The 20,763-nt window shown below is 34.6% G+C and overlaps 1 long non-coding RNA gene across 2 annotated transcripts in view; it reads right to left on the reverse strand.

The window, feature by feature from the left end:
* LOC145999990 (uncharacterized) overlaps positions 1-20,763 on the reverse strand; it is a 571,614-nt gene that overhangs the window by 243,337 nt on the left and 307,514 nt on the right. The window lies entirely within an intron of this gene.

A 20,763-nucleotide genomic window follows, 5' to 3' on the forward strand; every position in this document is an offset into this window, starting at 1 on the left:
TGTTGAACTCCAAGACACCCATGGCACCCCTAGAGTATTGTGGTGGAAAGGGGTGACATGTAAAATTAATTGAAAACGACCGATATTAGTATGGAATCCATAGTTTTTGGGGTCGCTAAGATGAATAGTGAGACTCCCAATGCAGTTGAACTCCAAGACACCCCTGGCACCCCTAGAGGGTTGGGGTTTGGAAGGGGGTGGCATGTAAAAATAATAGAAAACAACCGATATTAGTGTGGAATCCATAGTTCTTGGGGTCGCTAAGATGAATAGTGACACTCTCAATGCCGTTCAACTCCAAGTTCATTTTACACTATAGTTAGAATTCATTATTTTCCTGTCTAATAGAAGATTGGGATATATAAATACCCGGGCAACGCAGGGCAAACAGCTAGTATTACTATAAATATCAGTATTTTTTTCTATGTGGGAGAACTTCTTTTCAATGTAAGAAATAAATTAACAAGAATAATTAAAATAATTAAAAAGAATAGAATGAAAATGTAAGGATGGTGACGTATTAATTAAGGACGCAACGAAACGCACACATGAATTATCGTACCGAGGATATTTTTTTTGGAGAGGGCAGGAATTATAAAGGTGGATATTAGATACCTGCGTTCTAAATGGTGAGCATTACACACCATAAAATATTTCGTAATTTCGTATTCCGTAAGTGCCGCGGTGGCTCAGTCGATAACGCGTCTGACTACCATGCTAAAGGTCCCGGGTTCCATCCCCGGCCGGTTCAAATCCGGGAACTTTTCTAAGGTTGGAAGCGGCCCCGGCGCCCACCCAGCATCGAATAACATGGGTACCTGGGGGAAACCCTGGGGGGTAAAGGCGGTCAGGGGCGTGGTGCTGATCACATCACCCCCACTCACGACCGGATCAAGAAAGTGTGGGGTTACCCCTATACGCCTTCATGGCGTGGTGCTATACACAGGGGAGCACTTTACTTTTATCTTTTTTTTTCATTCAAAACTTTCGTTTTAAAAGTTCTTCAAAGACAAAAGTGATAATGGGGGTTATTATAAGATGGTACGACTAGAATTTTCATTTCTGGAAGGGTCGTAGCCCTATCAGCTCACCCCCTGCATACGCCAGTGCATATCTGCAAGAAAATATATTAAAGTTTCAAGTACAAGAAAGCATCATCAGCTGTTGCATTAAAATTCATCGTATGAGAAGCTTCAATCAAGGACAAATCAAGAAACAATTTCATGCACAGTCAACTGATATATTCGAAGTGCATAAATTACATTTCATGCATGTTCTTTTTCTCGCGACTAAATTATTAGAAATTGCTATTTAATTAATTACATGTACATTTTAATCTCTAAAATAAATATTCTAAAAAGAAATTCTCATGAAACAACTCGACTGAAAATTTTGAAAACAATTTTCTTTATTGTTTGTAAATATTAGGGTTAAGATTTCGACACTATTGTACAAGTTACTAACCACAATAACACTGAAGCTGAACAAAATAGGCAGATCTATGAATGATTTACGCGTAGTTATTCTGATAACGCATGCATTAAATGTGCCTTTCCTTAAGAGAATGGAATAGCCTATGTAGAAATTGAATGATCATGTTCAATTATTTGGTAACTAGTGTGTTAGGATTCAAAAACATAGGAAAATGTCGAGTAAGTAATTTTTCTGTTGTTCGCGCAAACAAAAGCAAGCATTAGAAAATGCATATATTTACATTTAATGCAATTTATGTCTTCTGTTTAACTCTAAACGCCATTCCTATTTTATGCGGAACGTTTATGGACAATATTCATGAGATTTACACATAAAGTTAAGTTTTGGCATAATATAAACAAATTGTTGGAATAAGATGAAAACTTTGAGGATCAAATTACGCATTGTTGCAATGTTATTTCGTTAAGTGTTGATTACAACTAGAAACGCAAAGAGATCTTTTAATGTTGATTTTGGAATGTTTAACAAAATCGGAATTTATTTTACACTTTCAGAGGTGATTCAAATATTAACGCCAGATTGCACACTATAGAGTTTATTTGTGTAAGTCGTTTACGGTGTTCAGTGCCTACACTCAAAATACTATCTACAATGCAATACACGTAAACAACATGTGAAGTAGACTGGACAGTACATCTTACAGGAATAGGTTACAATTACATTACGTTTGAACTTAAAGAATTGAAGCAATATATTGCTTTATTTTTTACGGTTATACATGTTATTGCGTACTAAACAAAAATCAATGAAATATCTTCAACTTCTGTCCAATGAAGATCATGTGAACTTCTTCTACAATGGTTTATGGTTACTAAAATTTCGACATAGTATTTCACTTTTTTTTTTTTTTTGCTTTGTAATGTCTACGAAGACGATGTTAACTACCAGCTAATGTAAAACTATGTGTAGATTATACAGTACCAGGGGCATTAGTGCATTTCAGTCATATAGGGATCAAATAATTCATTCCAATGTGAAGATCTAAGAATACGAGAACTGTATTAAAGAAGTTTTAAAAATTCACACAATGCTGAAATCTTACTCTAAGCAAATAATACACTAAATACTTTAATATTAATAATCGTACTGGAAAAATTATGCGTGAGAGTGCCTCATTATAACATCAGAAGACATCATAATGTAATTGCAACTACAGTCTTGAAATCCAACACTTGGATGGACAAATTGGTATCATTAGTAGCTACAGGTGAAGTCCCAATCTATGAAAATTGAATTCGACAATAATCAATAATGTAGGCTATTTTAAGAACAATTAAAGTTCAATACATCTTTTTTTAAATTTCTGATTCATATATTGAATGTATATTATTACAACCCTCTTTTATATATTATAACCTTACTCTGTAAAATAGTTTTATGCATATATGTTCAACACATGGTGTTGTATAAAGGTTAATCTGTTAACAACACTTAAATAAATACATTTCAATTTCAATTCCATGCTGCAGTAAAGACACTGGAATATTCATAGAAATTGTCATTAAGTATGTTTTTGAAATGACCGTTTCTGCAGCTGTAATTAATTATAAATTGTGTCACGTCCGTGGTACAACGAAAACTGAAGGAACAAAACTAATTTCTGAACGAAATTGACATTTTTATAGTTAGGTGAAAGATAATGCAAGGAAATGTTCAAACTGAGAAGGTAATGATATTGCTCAATGAAGCGTACCACATAAGTTGTTTTTTAATTATTTTATACGATGTTTATAACAGGGTCATATTTTTTTTCAGTTTTACGAAGTAAGAGATCTGACTTTTCAAGACATCTTAAATCTATGAACAATTTTTTGGTTACAGACCCCGCAAAATTTATTACTCTAAAAAAATATTGTTTCCAAGAAAATTTATTGCAACAAAACATATTTTTTTTGTTGTTGAGGACCTTGAACAATGTGTTGTCGTCATATACTTTCCCAAAAAATATATTCTTTCGAATGCAGCTCTCTCTCGTTATATTGCAAAAATATGAATAACCATTTGGAATAATCGTTATGACACTGTGATAAAAACTATAAACTTTCTTCAACTAAAGGAATTAGATTTGAGTGATTGAACGATAGCGACCCGAAATGTGATCAAAACGAGAAACATTTCAGAAAATCTCAGATTTTTATCGAAAAGTGATCAGACAGTCTCGAAATCGGATGTGAATTGTTTTATTTTACTTTGCTTTTCTGCCAGTTTTGGTTAACCATAAAGATGAGGATGAATTGAAATTGATGAAAGGACAGTCACAAACACACATGAAAACGACACAGCACTGGCCCCACAGAAGATTAATTATTAGAGGGAAGAAATACTTTCAATATTTATTTTGTTTGTTTCTTTGTTTGTCATATAAAGTCTACAGGTGTGTGCATTTTCACGGTAAAATTAAGATTTTCGTAATCATAACTGGATATTTATTAACATTTATTTTGTGATATCTTTACGTAAATTATCGTAGTAACAATAACACTAACGATATATATATTTTTTAATTAATTTAAGCTTACAGTTATGTAAATGAACGTGAGATTACATCTTAAAATCTTTGGATGTTTTAATTGTTGACAAAACGAATTAAATTAGTTCAAAATATGTGTCTTTTTCATGAGAAAAAATGAATTAAACAATGTTGCCAAAGGCATACATCTTTTCTTTACAACTTAATGTTAACTTAAGAATTGATTTCTTCAGTGCCTAAATTGTTCCATCTTTATTTGCCAAAGTACTCAGAGTAATCAATTAAGGGTATTTATATTAAGCAAAAAAGCGTTAGGACACCAAAATAGGACCTCTATTTTCTGTTAATAGAGACTGTAAATAGATCCGTCTTTCTCTGCTGTTGAATATTAACTTAAAACTAATGTATATATCAGATTATTCAATGAAATGTGCTTGTTAGGGGAGGGACGCCAAAGACTCCCGACTTAGGAAAATATTTTTTTAAGAAAATCGTTTATCATATTCTTTTAACTGTCCGAAATGGTTTGAAAACCACAAATTATATTATCTCTGCTATGATTCCACATATTTGTATGAGCGAGCTAGAACAATGCGGGAAGTTTAAAGAAGTTCAGTAACAAAACTGAATAACAACGCATCATTTAAGCATTATATAGACACACACATGTATGAAGCAAATATTCCGTGCACATTGCAACATGCTATGGAGACATATCACTATACACATCACACATACATGATCTTGATCATTTATGAAGATGGTATGATCAACAGCAGGCTCCGGCCGCCTTCACGCCTTACGGCTTCTCCCAGGTATCCATATTTTAGAGGCTTCATGAATCCCAGAGCCGTTGCATGCAGGGGCAATGCCAGAAAAATTCCAACAGAAAAAATCACTCGAACCCGAAATCGAACCAAAGTCTCCCGCGTGGCAGTCAGTACCGACTGTAACCGCGGATATATATATATATATATATATATATATATATATATATATATATATATATATATATATATATATATATATCGCGGATATATATATATATCGCTCGCTCTCTCTGTCTGTGTGCATACACACAGAAGCTCACGTATATGCCCTTATGTGTGATCTTCAAGGAATTCTCATCGCTGAAGAACCTGATGGTTGAAATAAAATAACTGACTAAGTTTCCAGTACACTATGTGCATATCAATGGTAAACATGAGTGAACCAACAATTTTATTAGAATCAGACCTCTGACATTTGTAACCTTGGTCGAGTTGACGCCATAACCGCAAAACAAACAGGTTACGGTCTCCTAGCTTAGAGATATTTTTGGAACATTTTTCACTATTTGAGAGACATGCAGTACAAAATTGATTTCTTCATAATCACAGTTTCCTGCCGTATATTACCGCCACACCTTATTTATGAAGGTAACAGTCCCATACCTAGAGCTTCTACGCAAACGCACACATAAGATAATCGAAGAGATATGGAATATATGTAGATATTATCTGAAAGATAGCTAGCATTTTATAATTTGTCCATTCGGCAATCCAGAGATGTGTGCTAGTATCTCTACCGCCTCATTTTTCATTTACTTAAGAGTGGAGAAAAATGTTGAAAAATGTAAAATGTGAAAAATGAATTTTCCACCAAGAGTAATGACAGTTTGTTGGAATGATACAAATTTTGCAACTCTAAATGTGAAGATTGATATCAACTTCCGCTTTATCTTCGTTCGAAGACAAGTTATTGGATTAAACGTGCTCCTTATCTTGATTTGATTATGTACAGAGATAAACCTGCCCAAGCACTGTTTATTTCATTTAACTGAAAACCAATTCTTTGTTATGGTTCTCTGAAGGAATGGTTATTAATGAGGAACGGATTATCTTACTCTTGTCGTTCGGTTTTGCCTGAGCCACGTTCAACTTACTGCAAGGGTTGAACCTTTCAATGCAGTCGTGATTGTAATGCTTGTTTGTGTTCTGCATATTCTTCTCGAATGTGCTAATTTTACTTTTCTCAGAGTTCTAACCTTCCGAACGATTTATCATCCTTGTTGGAAGATTATGAAAGTGCTTTAGCAAAAGTTTTTAGGTCTCTGAGAAGAGCAAGTATCTTCCAATTTCTTCTTTTATCCATACCTTTTTAATGTGTTGTTTTTCTTTGTTTTTTTCCTATGCAGGTGTTTTTACAATCTTGCACTTTTATCCTTTCTTAAGAAACTCTTTACACCCCGTTTTTAACTTTAAGGTAAGGGTTTTTAAGAGGATTTTTTCTCGTATACGCAGAAGTCCACAAAATGGCCACACGTGCCGACTAACCCCCCACCCCCCCAAATGACTAAATCATTCATTCATTGTCTGTTCCACTACAGGAATTGTACAATTACATAAAATATAAAAAAGTTGACTGAGAAATTCGCAATTTGCCACGAAACTATTGCGAATATCTAGATAATAGCGAAAGCAAACCACCCGAAGATTTACGTGAATGTTCTAGAAGGAATTTTAAGCCGATGTAATATTTCTGAATTTTAAATACCATAGCTGTAGGAAAAGAAATTTCGAAAACAGTTTCTCTGGCGTCGATCAAAGTTCCAGCCGAGCCTTAAGCCATGAAAATGTCACGGTAGGAATGAAGACTCCTTGGGTACTTTGTTCCTCACTACTGCCAAATCTGCAAATAATCCCTGCAGATTCTGATGATAGTGACTGCAGATGAGTTCAGGCAGATTCCATGACGGAATTTCAGAGAAATCAACTCGAACCTAATACCATAGCACAGAAATTAAGGAAACGATTCAAGATTACTAAAATATTGCTATTTTAATATACTTACGTATCTTTCACATTTTCAATGATTCTTTCCTACAGGTTTTGGCTACATCAAAAATTCCGGCGGATCAACTAATTATTTTTCTGGTTACGTTGTGAAACCTTTACATTGTGATTTAGGAAGTTGAGACATCGAAGTAAATTAACTTCTTCCGTGCCCTCTGGAATATGCCCGTTGCAGCCACTTCCTCCCCAAAATCTTTCAGTTCATTCTACATCTATACGTGGTTTGAATTATCTCTCAATAGTGTGCACAAAGAGTTTGTTTTTGTTAACACGCTCTTTCTAACCTGCACAACACAAACCATATCAAACATATACACCTCACTGTCAGGGTCACATTCGGATCTAGATCGTGGACGTCCGCAGGATTTTTCCAGGGAGAAGCAAGCAAGGTATATTTTTCCAGGGGGCAAATAGTGACAACCTCCCCAATATTGACGCCCCCACAAAAAAACACTACTTTAGTCTGAAATTAAAATGTTCCTTCAACACCCTTATAGTAAGTAACATAAATTACTGTGACTGAAATGAAAATTATGTGTGAAATATATACTCTTTAGGTGGACCTTCATTTTCCGGGGGGGGCGCCCTCCTCTCCCCCGCCTTGCCCCCCTTTCCGGACGTAAATGATCTAGGTCACTACCTCGGTGTGCACGAGGCAACCACACTTTCGCTTCACAATTTCTTATTTTAGAGGCGCACGAGTTTTTTTTTAGTTTTTTTTTTAACATGGGAATCAATTTCCTGTTTCAGATTGTTTTATAATCTCAACCTCCATGAGATGAGGCTTGGCTCTTTTGTCACATATTTTCTTTCTTAAACTAGAATGTTGACCTTGCTTATTTGTCCCGTTAGGGACCACGGTGGTGTATAGGCCGCTTCGCTGTTTCTCATTTTAGCTTGTATCAACTTGGACCCACACAAGGTATCTAACTTTCGCTTCACATTTTCTTATATAACTTGTTTCAACTTGGATCCCCACAAGACATCTAACTTTGCTTCACAGTTTCTTATTTTAACTTCTGTTTCAACTTAGACCCACACAAGGCATTTTGGTTTGGTTTGATGTTTTAAGTCCACTTTATGCACAGTAAGGCTAATCGGGACTGGACCTACAGTTTAAAGTGGGATCCGAACCACTTGTGCATCCACCGGGTATCGAACCCGGGACCCCTTGATTACAAGGCCACAAGGCATCTACTTTCGCTTCACCGTTTATTGTTATAGCTTAGATCGCGACCTAGGTGCGATGAGGTATATAATTTTTGCTTCACCGTTTTTTTACTTTCGCTTACTGGGCGTAGAAGTGTTAAACTGGCTGCATGGTTCTGTGAAGTATGTCATGCAGAGTATTGGAGATACAGGGAGATAAAACTTAAAATGAAATAACAGTGAAGAGGAAAATATTAAAACAAACTATAAGAACGAGAAAGGAAATGCTAAAAAAATACTTGAAGAAAGAAAAGGGGGAAGAATGAAATAAAACAAGGAAAATGGAAGAGAAAAGCAAATAGCAGGAATTAAGAAAAAGGAATACAGAAATATTAAAACAGAAACAATGTCAGACATATATTCCCTCTTATACGCCTACATTTATTTTTCCGACATACTTCTCAGGGAAGACAATAAAAATAGTGTAGAATCATTTAGTGCAAGTATTGCAATGTACAACACTCTACGAAAGTTCTTAATGTTGTTCTATTATTATCAGAAGTTGCCTATGAGAACAAATGAACGGACACTGGCAAAGGAGGGTCGTACTTTAAACTAGTCTGTGCTCCTTTTAGAATTAAGTGAAATGAGAGAAAGTGCACAGACTACACAAAATTAAAAGATACTATAAAAAGATAGAAAAAATCCGTGTTCTTATGCAACAGAACAGCACGCAATGGTTTCATACAGTCTCGGATTTTATTAATCTTATCGAAACTCTACTTTAACAAGATAACATTATTCACATTTGTATATTAAAAAATCACATATTTAATAATGCTGTGCAAGAAGTAACAAAGAGTGATATAACTTAGGAAATATTTAAAGCTAGGAAGTCAATTCGAAGCTTGTTTCAAAGGTAGAAGGTCATAGAAAAGATCATATGAGAACAGAACGTACACTCTACTGAAGTTTTATAGATTTATAAATTAAATATTCATGCGCCATAGCGATTAGCAACAATACATTAATTGAAAGGCAATTGTTTTTTTCTGGTTTTGCATAATCGAGTGTTATCCGTGAAGAAAATTTTCTTGAACTATTCATAGAAATATTGATTTTTTTTTTTATCTTGTCTTAACGTTAATTTTCATTTGATAATTTCTATATTTTCATTACATATAATACTGCAACAAACTTTCAACCTGGGGGACAGTTGAGGTACGTTATACGTGCCTTTAAATGAAAATTCGAAATAGTAGTTGAGAGTCAATCGGGACTACTCTAACACTCGGAAAACCTTTTATACATCATTATTGAAAGTATCTTTCAACCTTCCCATGTAAAAGAAAGAAAAACATTTCTTATGGTATTGCCTCGATGCAAAGTTCCAAGTTCAACTGAAATATACATCAGGAAAGACATTTAACATTTGGGTTTAATACATTGAAATTAATTCAAAGAATAGCTCTCATCACTGGCGTACTACAAGGGGGAATGTCGAGCATTAGCCTTCTCACGAAATTGTTACATTTCGGTATACAGGGTTCATTCATATGGGGAAAAAATGAGAAATTTAAATATGATATACAGACAAGTCAAGCTCTCGCTACGCATTTCAAAACGAGAGCGAGGTCCCAGTATAAAAATGCAGATGAGAACAAATTGCCTTTCGAGAATTGTTAAGACGAGATCTTGTCTCAGGAAATCACTAGAATACATCGTTTATAAAATTATCACATGTGCACCACGATCCCATGTCATTCAAACATACAAAAGTAGTTACTAAGTTAATATTTATACAGTGCCTTTTTCGGTCTAGTCGTCCGCGGAACGGCGGCTAGCTCGGCGGGAAGTAAGATCGCATCTGCCGGCATTTAAACCCACAGCTATACGCTGACTTGGCACTGAATGATTAAGTGCTTCATTATCCAGATAGCTGGTGTTCAGTTTGCATGTGTTTGTGAAGTGTTAAGGTGTTAACAAGTGTTTTATATTGTTTTGTTTTAGTTTACGTATTACTGGTGCTTTTCTGCAGTCTTAAAATGCCACGCTATACGTACAATTTGCAACAACGCATTTTTATGCACGACTCCTACGTCATTACGAATTCTTGCAGGGAAGTTAAAATACGTTTTGCAGCATATTCACAGAAGTTCCTGTTTCACACAGAAACAGTGTTGGGATACTTGTGAACACATTTAGGTAATCAGGGTCTGTTCTTGATAAGAAGCAAGGGGCAAAGCGGCGTGTGCTCTGAGGAGAAAGGTTTAAGTACGATCAAACATCCCTGCGGCCCCTTGCACAAGAAACGGACATTTTCATGACGTCTGCGCGGCGAGCTACCAAGCTTTCAAACCTGAAACCATACATTAGAAGAATTAAAAGAAAATATCAGGAGGGAAATTGAAGCAATTTTGCAAGAGGAACTGATACGTGATAGTGAAAATTTCCGATAAAAATGCCGTAAATGTGTGGATGCAGGAGGACACCATTTCCAACACCTCGTGTAACAATATACGTGCTCATTTGAATTGTAACTGCCAATGTAATTGCACGAGCTTCTTTCTTTACATAGCTAGCGGCTCCAGTTACGCAAATGTTACATCCTGTTTGCCGGCAGACGCGATCTTACTTTTCGCCGCGCTACCCACCGTTCTGAGGGCGACTCGAGCCAAAAAGGCAATATAGATAAGTAGTGTATACGTTGTTCGTCGTTATTATAAACTTTATTCGTTGTGAAGTTGTCTCTCGTGGTTACATAATCACTCCTTATCACTTCAGCCAACCCGTGGCATTCACTATTCTTAAAAATATTAATAATTTAATCATTTATTTCTATATCAAAAACCACATTAAATTTATTCAGGCTTGAGTTTTGATCCTGCGGTGATTTTAGCGTTTTCAGACATTTATGTAAATCCCTGTAAAATCTGTTCTGTAATTTTAAATGTAAGATTCCAAAACAATTATCTTCAGAAATAAATATCGTTTCTTTTTGTTTATGACCACCTACGCGCTCATAAATTGAAAATTTTGAAGAAAAAAAGTCTAAACTTTAACATTCTGTATTCCAAATGGGTGACAGAAGAACAATCTGAAATTTACACTACAGTGTAGAGGCTCAACATAATATTAACATTTTCGGAACGTGTATTTCGAATAAGAAATATATTCAAGATTAATACATTTAGCAAAAATTATGCTCCTTACAATACTGTGTTGAATTGAGAGTTGAAAAGTAATATTGTACACACACAATATAAACCTCACAAATAGACTAAATAAATTAGGTACTTTTAGGAATAGTGTGAAATACGATTGTATCGAACATCCTACCGAGAAATAACAGAGATATGTTGATTTGCGGAATTGCTTACCTGTATGCTCGATAGATGGCATTGTAGAAGAGATAATGTAGAAAAATATAATAAGAAATTTATGTTGTTTCAGAATACAAATGTGTTGTGCCTCGTTGCCAGTATTTACTTGCGAGTTTTGTCTTGATTCAAATAAGGTCTCAGATCTACATTTTGCTGTGACAAAATAAATAGGAATATGTATTACCCTGGTGTGGTATACACAATTGTTGCTACTTTGAAATCCACACGTTTCATTTAGTTCATGGGTTAATCTTGGACGTGGGTTTTAAAGCACATTCCCTTTGTATTTACTTATTAACCGAGATAAATCCTTATAATATATTACCACATTCGAAAAGTACACTAATAAAAAAACAGCTGGAAACACTTCAATAGAACCAAATAAATAGCCAACATGATATTGCACGTTTCTCTTACCATGTAAAGATTTTCACAGACTGTTTCGCCTTATTTTTGTAACGGAAAAGTTTTAGATATTCTAAAAACCTGACATGAACTCATCTATTATTTCAAGTAATCATTGAAACTATAATTATATAAAGTGTTTAGAAAGGAGAAAGAATGGAAAATGTTACTCGTCAAAACTTAGATTGCAAAATATTTTGTTACTGATAAATATAGAATTAGTTACCTATTCAGAGGCGTGGTGGTTAATGGTTATGTATTGAAATTTATTCCTATGTACAATATTCGGAAAATATAAAACAGTTTTATTATTTATAATTGTGTGAGTTATTCCAGAGTAAAATTAAGGACAGTTCACTCCAGATTTTGAACTTTACTTAGGCTATGTTGAGAAATTCAGAAATTGCTAAGGAATAAAGCAAAATTCTTTCAAACATATCATACGGTTATCACAAGGCGCTATGACGCCAGAGGTCCTGGGTTCGAATCCCAGCCGGGGCAGGGTGTTCTTTGTGTGTCCCTTTATGAATTTAATCATATCATCACCCATCTTCATCTTCGCGATTAACACAAAGTAACAGACAAGCGAAGTAAAATAAACGAAATAAAAAATCAAGACAATCAAATTATTTTTTATTCAGATCTGTACAGCTCGTTCTTATTTCAGTTTATTTTCTTCATATGTCTTTTGTCGTTTATAATATAGTCTACTCAGTTATAATGAATGTGTTTTCGAGCTATATTTACTTTACTATGCCTCAACCAGCTCAAATTTGCAACGTCATCCGGTTGTACACCAGTCGTCAAAGTTAGTCCGCTACTCCTTTAGTCGGGAACATGAGAATCTTTGCAAATCATCAGGGCTTGCTGGGTAGAAAAGAAACACAACACAATATTCGAAGTTAAACACAGTTTTATAACACTTATATTTCCTATCGTATGTGGACTTACAAGCAAGGTACAGATTTGCTTACGCTTCTGCCTGAAGAGGAGCAATTCTATAGCATGTTAAATCACATCGCAATCACTAAACACACTTGCATATAGAATTAACGTTGGACAAGACAAACGTAAATACACGAAACTTTCTGTACTTAATTATTATTTCCGAGTATAACCAGAATGAAACGAGAATAATTACCAATTACACTATTCAGAACTGAATAACCGTTACCACGTTTCTGTTGATTTCTCACCTTCACCTGTTTTCTAACTGAGTCTGTCGTCAGGCGAAAAACATTCAGGTGGGCACTTTCTCTGCTGAGATGAGAAAGTGACGTCAACACGAACAGATTATGACGTATTTCTAAACATATACACAAGTTCCAACCACAACTGTATCAATCTAACTATAGTTGTCTGTGACAGCTTGCACATTATTTGAAGTAACAACCATTTTTAAATCTTAATATCTTACAAATATAAAACCTTAAACGCTCAGGTTCGTTACAATTTTTTGTGATTTAACATACTTCAACTTCTTATATTCCTATAGTAGCCATTGTAATCGTCATAAGAAACGAAGTAGCCCAGGACGAAATAAGGAAAGAGAAACGAGGAAGGAATAGAGAGAAAGAAAGATGAAGAAAAATGAAGACAGCATGAGGGAAAGAAATAAAGATAGAGATATACAAACAGATAATGGAAGATGAAGAATGGGAAAGAGAAAGAAAGGAAGAGGAAGAAGAATAGGGGAAGAAAGAGAAAAGAAAGACAGAAGCATAGAATCAGAGGAAGGAAGTAGCAGAGACAGAGACAGAGAAAGAGACAAACTAGAGATATGGAGACAGAGGAACTAAGAAAGAGAGAGAAAGAAAGAAAAGGGAAGAAAGAGAAAATGAAACAAAGAGAAAGCAAGAAGTAGGGAGAGAGAGAAAAAAGAGAGAAATAGGGAAAGCGAGAAAATGATAATCTTGTTAGCCACAAAAACTGAAAGAGCTCATTTAGGAATAGTTGTCCACCTTGAGCCCTTCCGGGGTGAAATTCTCTCGCTTCGCCCTTGCTGCCTCCCCCAAATCAGACTCTTTGTAAAAACTGCGCATATCCCTAAGATATTAGCATTTCCTCTACACAATGAGGTAGTAGTGTCATAGATTAAATTAAACTTAAGTGATACGGCTAAAACACGGCAAGTGACATGAAATAAGCTCAGAAGGTAAATTACAATAATTTTTCATCTGATCTGAATTTCTACCTGTAGATAATAGCAAATGCGGGTACACAAGGATCGATGCAACTGTGAATGCAGTGGTGCAACAATAAAACATTGAATTAAGAAGAAGAAATTGACTTGTTTCTATAAAGTCGAATGTTTCTACTTTCCAATTTGCATGTGTTCTAACATTTAATAACAGTATGCTGGAAGTATAATCAATTACTATTTAACAAATTGCTGTAATAACTTGAAAATTGCTAGAAAATTTTGAGATTCAAAGAATTACGTGAAGAAATTTGTTTTAATATAAATTATTTAATTCATGTACATTTTGAATTTGCATAAGACAATGGCAATATACTAGTTTGGTTACGTAATAGATTCAATTCAACACAGAGTAACAGCGTGTTTTACACACAATTACATGATGCAATAATTTGAAATCATTTGTACACTAAAATAAAAAAAATGTGTTAATACGATATACGCAGTGTGTTCTGGAGGTTCACTCACATTTCTTCTTCATTTAACTTCAGTAGATTTAATACAATTTGTAAGAAGTTCATAGAATATCTAAAAAACAGTCCATTACAAACATACACCTAAGTATTATCACATAAAAATTTCATGTTTCAGGTTGGTTATTTAATTTGTTTTATTAAAGCGTTTTCAGCTTAAGTTTGTTAGTGTACCTTTCCAATGTACCAATATATCACAGCTACTTATTTGCTTGTGTTACTGTAAACTCATTGAAATCAAAACGTTGACCAAAATGTGATGTGAACATTTAGAGACCACTGGCGATGTTGGTTTTAATACCATTTTCAAAGTGTACAAAGGGAATGAAATGATGAAGAGAGTATAACAAAAACACACATTAACTAATCGAGAAAAAATAAAATATTTTAGTCGTTTCTTTTATTCATTAGATAATTTCGAAGGTGACATAGTTCCAGATCGTATCAGAGTATTAGTACATTTAATTGAAATGAAACACGTGCACGGTGAAAGTTCTATGTATTCATTTACCATTCATTTGGTGATTTTATGTGGAAAGCAAAATATGAATGCTATTGCTAAGGAAATGTAGAATGGCGCCAGACAGGAAAATATTTAACTTTATAACTCAAACTATATCATCCTCATACCCTGAAGCTGTCCACAGTAAAACAAGTAGTCATATCCTAACCGTCACCAACATTCCATTCATTATTATCATTAGCCGATTTTCCGTAATTCCATTGTAATGTTAACTTCCCACGTCACATTAGGTCTGCATGACGAACGCAGTTCAGTAAGTTTGAATGAATAGAAAGTTGTAGCAAATCCCATTTCTTGGAATTTCTTATACTATAGTACCTATACAATAAAACAAAAATAGTTGAATGGATGATATTCAGTAAACAACATTCCCCACAATTCATTGCACCATATTTCTGGCAAGCAGATCAGATCCTGTGTTGAAAACATTCCGGGTAAGCACTGTGCATATGGTCTTTGCCGAAGTGATACAAGGTATAACTATTGCAATTATATGAGGAATGTGTACCTTTTATCTTTCCCGAAACAATACAGAAACAATGAAAAGTGTGTTAAATGCAAATGTCTTCGCCCTAACAAGGCTTCCAATACGCTTTTCTTAACACACGCGAATCTGTTTGCCGGATCCCACCACCCCAGAATATACTGGTGATGACGTCAAGTTGAATATCATCCATTGCTCACTTTAATCAGGAGATTTATTCCTAATAAAAACAATTATTATATTTGTTGATTCTACTTCGATTTTCTTCAAATGTTTGGCTAATCGCGAATGTGAAAACGAGTGGTAATGAGTTGAAAAGACACTCGCCAACACACACACATAGACAGAACATGACACATGTCTCGCTGTGGATCTAAGCCTACAAAACTGCAGTCCAGGGATGTGGAAGAGGGTTAGTTTTGTATGTGTTCCCTCAGAAAGGGACGCCCCTCAAACTCCAATTTCATTTTTGCAAGGAAACGTAACTCCACTTTCGGCAATTATTTTATTTCTAACATCAATATTAGTATAATTTAAATATTAATTTTGTTTCGCTTGTGAATATTTTCAATTTTCTGTTATTCGATGCAACATTCATATTTCCCTCCGAAAATCACCGTGTAAGTATCTGAATAAGCAATCTGTTTTGACAATTTAAAATTCAGCGTGTGTCTTCAATCTGCACATTAACTAAAGCTTTAACAATTCTCCCAATATTTCTACTTTTGTTCAATATCTCTAAAGTGAGATGATATTAGTCCGCAGTGTTGAACACCGCAATGGCCAGATAGAGCTCCACGTGCGAAATTTCTATAATTAATTCCCTGCACACCATCGTTTTAATTATAATTACAGTTCTTATCAGTCCACCATTGTTGCTTAAATTTACTGAAATAAGATAATTCTGTCTTGCCCTATGTATAGAAACCTTGTAAGCAATATATCTCTCGAGAAAGAGTCACTATCAGCTTCGATAAGAGCACTTTCTGTACAAAACACTTTCTACTCCTTGTTAAAAACAGTTTGTAAATTAAGAGTTACCAACAAACATATTCTGAAATGGCCAAATTCTCGCCATACGGCATTGAGCTGCTGCGCTCAATATCATAACAATATTCAAGTGTTGGACATACAATTGTAACATATAAAAACTTGAGTCTGCAATTTATTAAGACAAGTCGGAATTTGAGAAACGTGGAGAGTGTGCCGATAAATCACTGTGAAGAATGTTCGCTATAGGTTCTACCATTTCGATTTGGAAATCATTTTGGAAAAAGTTTTGAGTGTAGGTGTTGTGGGGTGGTAAATAAAGTACACTATGAGGTCAGAGTTTCTAGGTTTGAACAGTAGGTAAGACATATCCTTACGTAAAATAACTTAAATGTTAATAGAAAAGTGAAACTTTTGTTATTGAATGTTAGCTTATTCCTTACGCTTTTATATTGAGAAAGCAAATTTACACCCAGAAAAAATACTAACAGTTCCTACATATCCCTACTGATTAGTAGATTACATAAAGTTTTATTTTAATTCTTAATATTAGCACAAAATGACATTTCAACAATATGATCTTGTGAATTTTTCAAATATAGTCTTTCTAAATTAACTTGAAGTCCAGTTGAATAAAAAGATTTTATACAGGTCTGATATGGTTTCCAACGAAACAAATATACGGAAAACAATTAATGTGAAAATAAAAATAAACAGAAAATAACAAGCAATTAGAGAAATAAGCACATTCATATTCAAATTAATTTAATATACATAAAGCATAGTAATATCTGTTCAGTGAACTGTATATGAAGAAAAAAAATAACTTTTCTTCTATTTCTAATTAACTTAAATACAGATTTAATGATAAATTATAAAGTTTGATGAACGGGATATAATACTGACCTCTATTGACGTTATTTCAAGTTAAGAATAGAATTGGATACGCATGGTGAGAGAGATGTACAGTACAACCATTGTTTGATAAAAAATATAAAAACTTCTTGCATATAATGAAAACTATTGAGTACTACTCATACTGAGAGAATGGGAGGTTATAACTTACATAATTGTAGGTTTGGAGAGTAGTGTAAACATTACAATACTACTTATCCAATCACGTCTTTAGTGGAAATTGGAACGGATAAATTGAACAAATGAACCAGAATAATCTGAAAGTTAATTGTAGTACTTGAAATAATAGTTGTTAGTTATTCAGTTTGTTCTTGTGAACGTGAGAGTATAGAAATACACCGTGTCTTTACCGTCTTGACTTTGATGTGTCAATTGTCTCGGAATTTCTTTGAATTTTGAGGTCTACTTTATGCACAGTTAATGTGGACTGGATCTACAGTTTAAAGTGGGATCCCAACCACTATAGGGTATAGATCCCGGGACACCTTGATGACAAGGCGACGTTACCACTACGCGATCAGGGAGGCCCTCGTAAAGCTATCTACGAATATAGATGAACTTAATTAACCAGTACCTTGAGGTAGTATAACATGGTAGGTTTTTGATAGCTTGAATAGGTAGGTACACAATGTAACAAAATATTTTCTGCATTTACAACAATGTGATTCTTTCTGTGGGAGCCCCGTTCTGTTGGTGCGGTACGGCGGTACAATTCGGATAGAAAGTGTTTACTGGGTACTATAAGCCTTTAACTTTCGTTTCCCCTTCCTGCGCCATTGCCAGTAGTTCTCAACTATATTAGCATGGACAACCAAAAACATTGTGTTATTACTATTACATATTTTTCTCTTGCATGTATGCAAACTCAAATGACAAACATGACTTTCATGTTACATATTTCGATATGTCTTGAGTTATATTACATTATTTTTCCGGTCAGGGTACATAGTTTTGCATAATAAAACGCTGAATTTGCGCATTTCTCTCGTTTTAACACAGTGGCGGCGATTAGCGAGTCGTGGGGGGCAGTTGCCCCCTCATATTTTTCCACTTTTTGCCCTGACTATGGCCTCTAAACCTTGTCTAGGAAGGAAAAATAGACTGTCCGTGTTCTCCTAGTTTTGGCACCCAATCGCCACTACTGTGCAGACATATTGCACATAAGGAACATTCTATAAAAGTTCGCTCTTTTTAATTTGACTGTGGCAGAATATTCTCTTCATTCAATGAAAACATTTTAGCCTACTGTGGATCTTTAAATGCATCCATTGTGCGGTTAGGCGGACAACAAAACTGTACTAACACTTTTGCAACCAATTTATTAGGATCGTAACGTTTCCGTGTTATTTAACGCATGCAATTGCATCATTTCAAAATAACTTACATGTATAATAAATTGAAATTGCTGACCAAAAACCCTGTCAAAATAGCACAGGATTGAAGTATTTGGTTGGTTAATTTGATGTTTGAAGTCCATTTCATGCACAGGAAGGCTAATAGGGACTGGATCTACAATGTAAAGTGGAATCCGAACCACTATGTGCCTCCACCGGGTATCGAACCCGGGAGGAATGAAGGAAATTGCCGAAGTGTACATAAATATATATTTCTTATTTCAATATACTTACAATTGTTTTACATAATTACAGTGAATTTTCATACATATCTTGTATGGTTTGGCTACCAAGAAATCCAGGCCTTGGTTAGTATATACAAGAATGAACTGGTTTATTCACGAAGAGCAGAGAACTGACAAAAGCCAGAAATTTGCATGTTCGCTCATGCAAGCATTAACTTTTGCTAAATCTAGGAACATGTTACGTAATATAACTGCACAAAGCGCACAAACGTCAATTCAGAAATGCCAAATAGTGTTCCTTTTAATAGTGAAATAGCGGGGCGTAATAGTGCTAAAATAAAAACCTACGGAATACCTGTCACTGTGCGTATCAATTATGAATTCAGCAATCATAAATTGTCCGAACATTAACAAATACACTAAACCAATGTTAAGTGTAATTATTTATAATTAATTATCATTTTCAGAATGAGATTTTGAGAATCAATAATAATATGATGATGATGAGTATAATAATAATAATATTATAGCATGCAATATTTGGTAACAGTTTCATACATGGGAGACACATTTCTTCAATTTTACACGAGAAACTACTTACGGAACTGTGTTTCTCCAAGGTTTACAACGTTCTTTGAGGTATTTTCTGTCATCGTGGAATATATTTGACCGGGAAATCATGTATTTTTCAAGAGAAATATCTCACCGACGCACAATTGCCATTGCTTTCATTTGCTTGCCCTACGACAACCGGATGCTGCGTACGTTTGATGACGTATGCCCCTGTCAGTGTTTCAAACTCCTTTTTTTTACTATGCTTGCCTAAAGTAACCAAACCTAACCTAACCTTATCGGAAATGCTTCATGTATAGTTCGTGGGGCTATCCGTCAGCTACCCGTGCATAATGTACAATTTGCACAAGTGACGAAGGTGAAGGATGTTGGAAACACTTCATGCCCACTACGGCCGTGAAGATTTGCCCGCCATATTCTGTGTTATGGAAGCGAAAAAAGAAGTCAAAGAAATTACTCTCTATGTGAAAAATTGTGGTTTTTTTTTCGTGTAAAAAGCATAATGGCACCTTGAACTATGTTCCGCAATACACAATTGGTAAGTACGAACCATTTAAAACTGAAAATATCCGATAGAAATGTGTCTCCGATCTATGAAACTAGTACCCAATATTTTACATACATTTACAGCAATCTAAGGTGTCAAGGCTTTCTATATCTGAGAGTGACATCATCAATGAAACATCTTGTGGATTCCTTGCCCCCTCTGTTGACACTTCACACAAGCTTGAAGCTTATCCTGATCCATTTTCTTTCTAAATTTAGCAGTTATTCAATTTGTTCATTTTTTTTCTTTTAGTTATAAAGAGGAATTGAATCAATGCTTATTACTACGAAAAGAAAAACAGAAAGAGTACGTTATACTACATTAAATTTTGATAAATTTAATAAATACAAATTGAACACGGGTGCCAAATTACTTAGCTATTGTCAAAATGTTCTGTCGTGTTACTAAAATTTTCGAAGGGGGGAGACCATCCCCTGAATTCATCACTGCACTATATATAAAAATTTTTGTCTTCTTTTAGCGTCGCTTTTCTGCCATTTTTGGTCTAATAGCCATTAGTGATGATTGGATAAAATTAATGAAGAGACGTTAAGAACGAACACTCATGCTTAGGCCAGGACTCGAACCCGAAAACTTCGATGGCAACTATTAAAATAGTAGAAGATTTTTTTATAATATCGTGTTTTTTTAAACAGAATATGCTTAAAATGTGGTGAAATTCGAGTGAAACAGTATAAAATAACGCAATTTATTACATTTAAATTATTAGGCGACTTAGTAAGC

This window comes from Lepisma saccharinum, chromosome 16 (genome assembly GCF_977018435.1).
Source record: "Lepisma saccharinum chromosome 16, izLepSacc3.1, whole genome shotgun sequence".
NCBI classification, from domain to species: Eukaryota; Metazoa; Arthropoda; class Insecta; order Zygentoma; family Lepismatidae; genus Lepisma; species Lepisma saccharinum.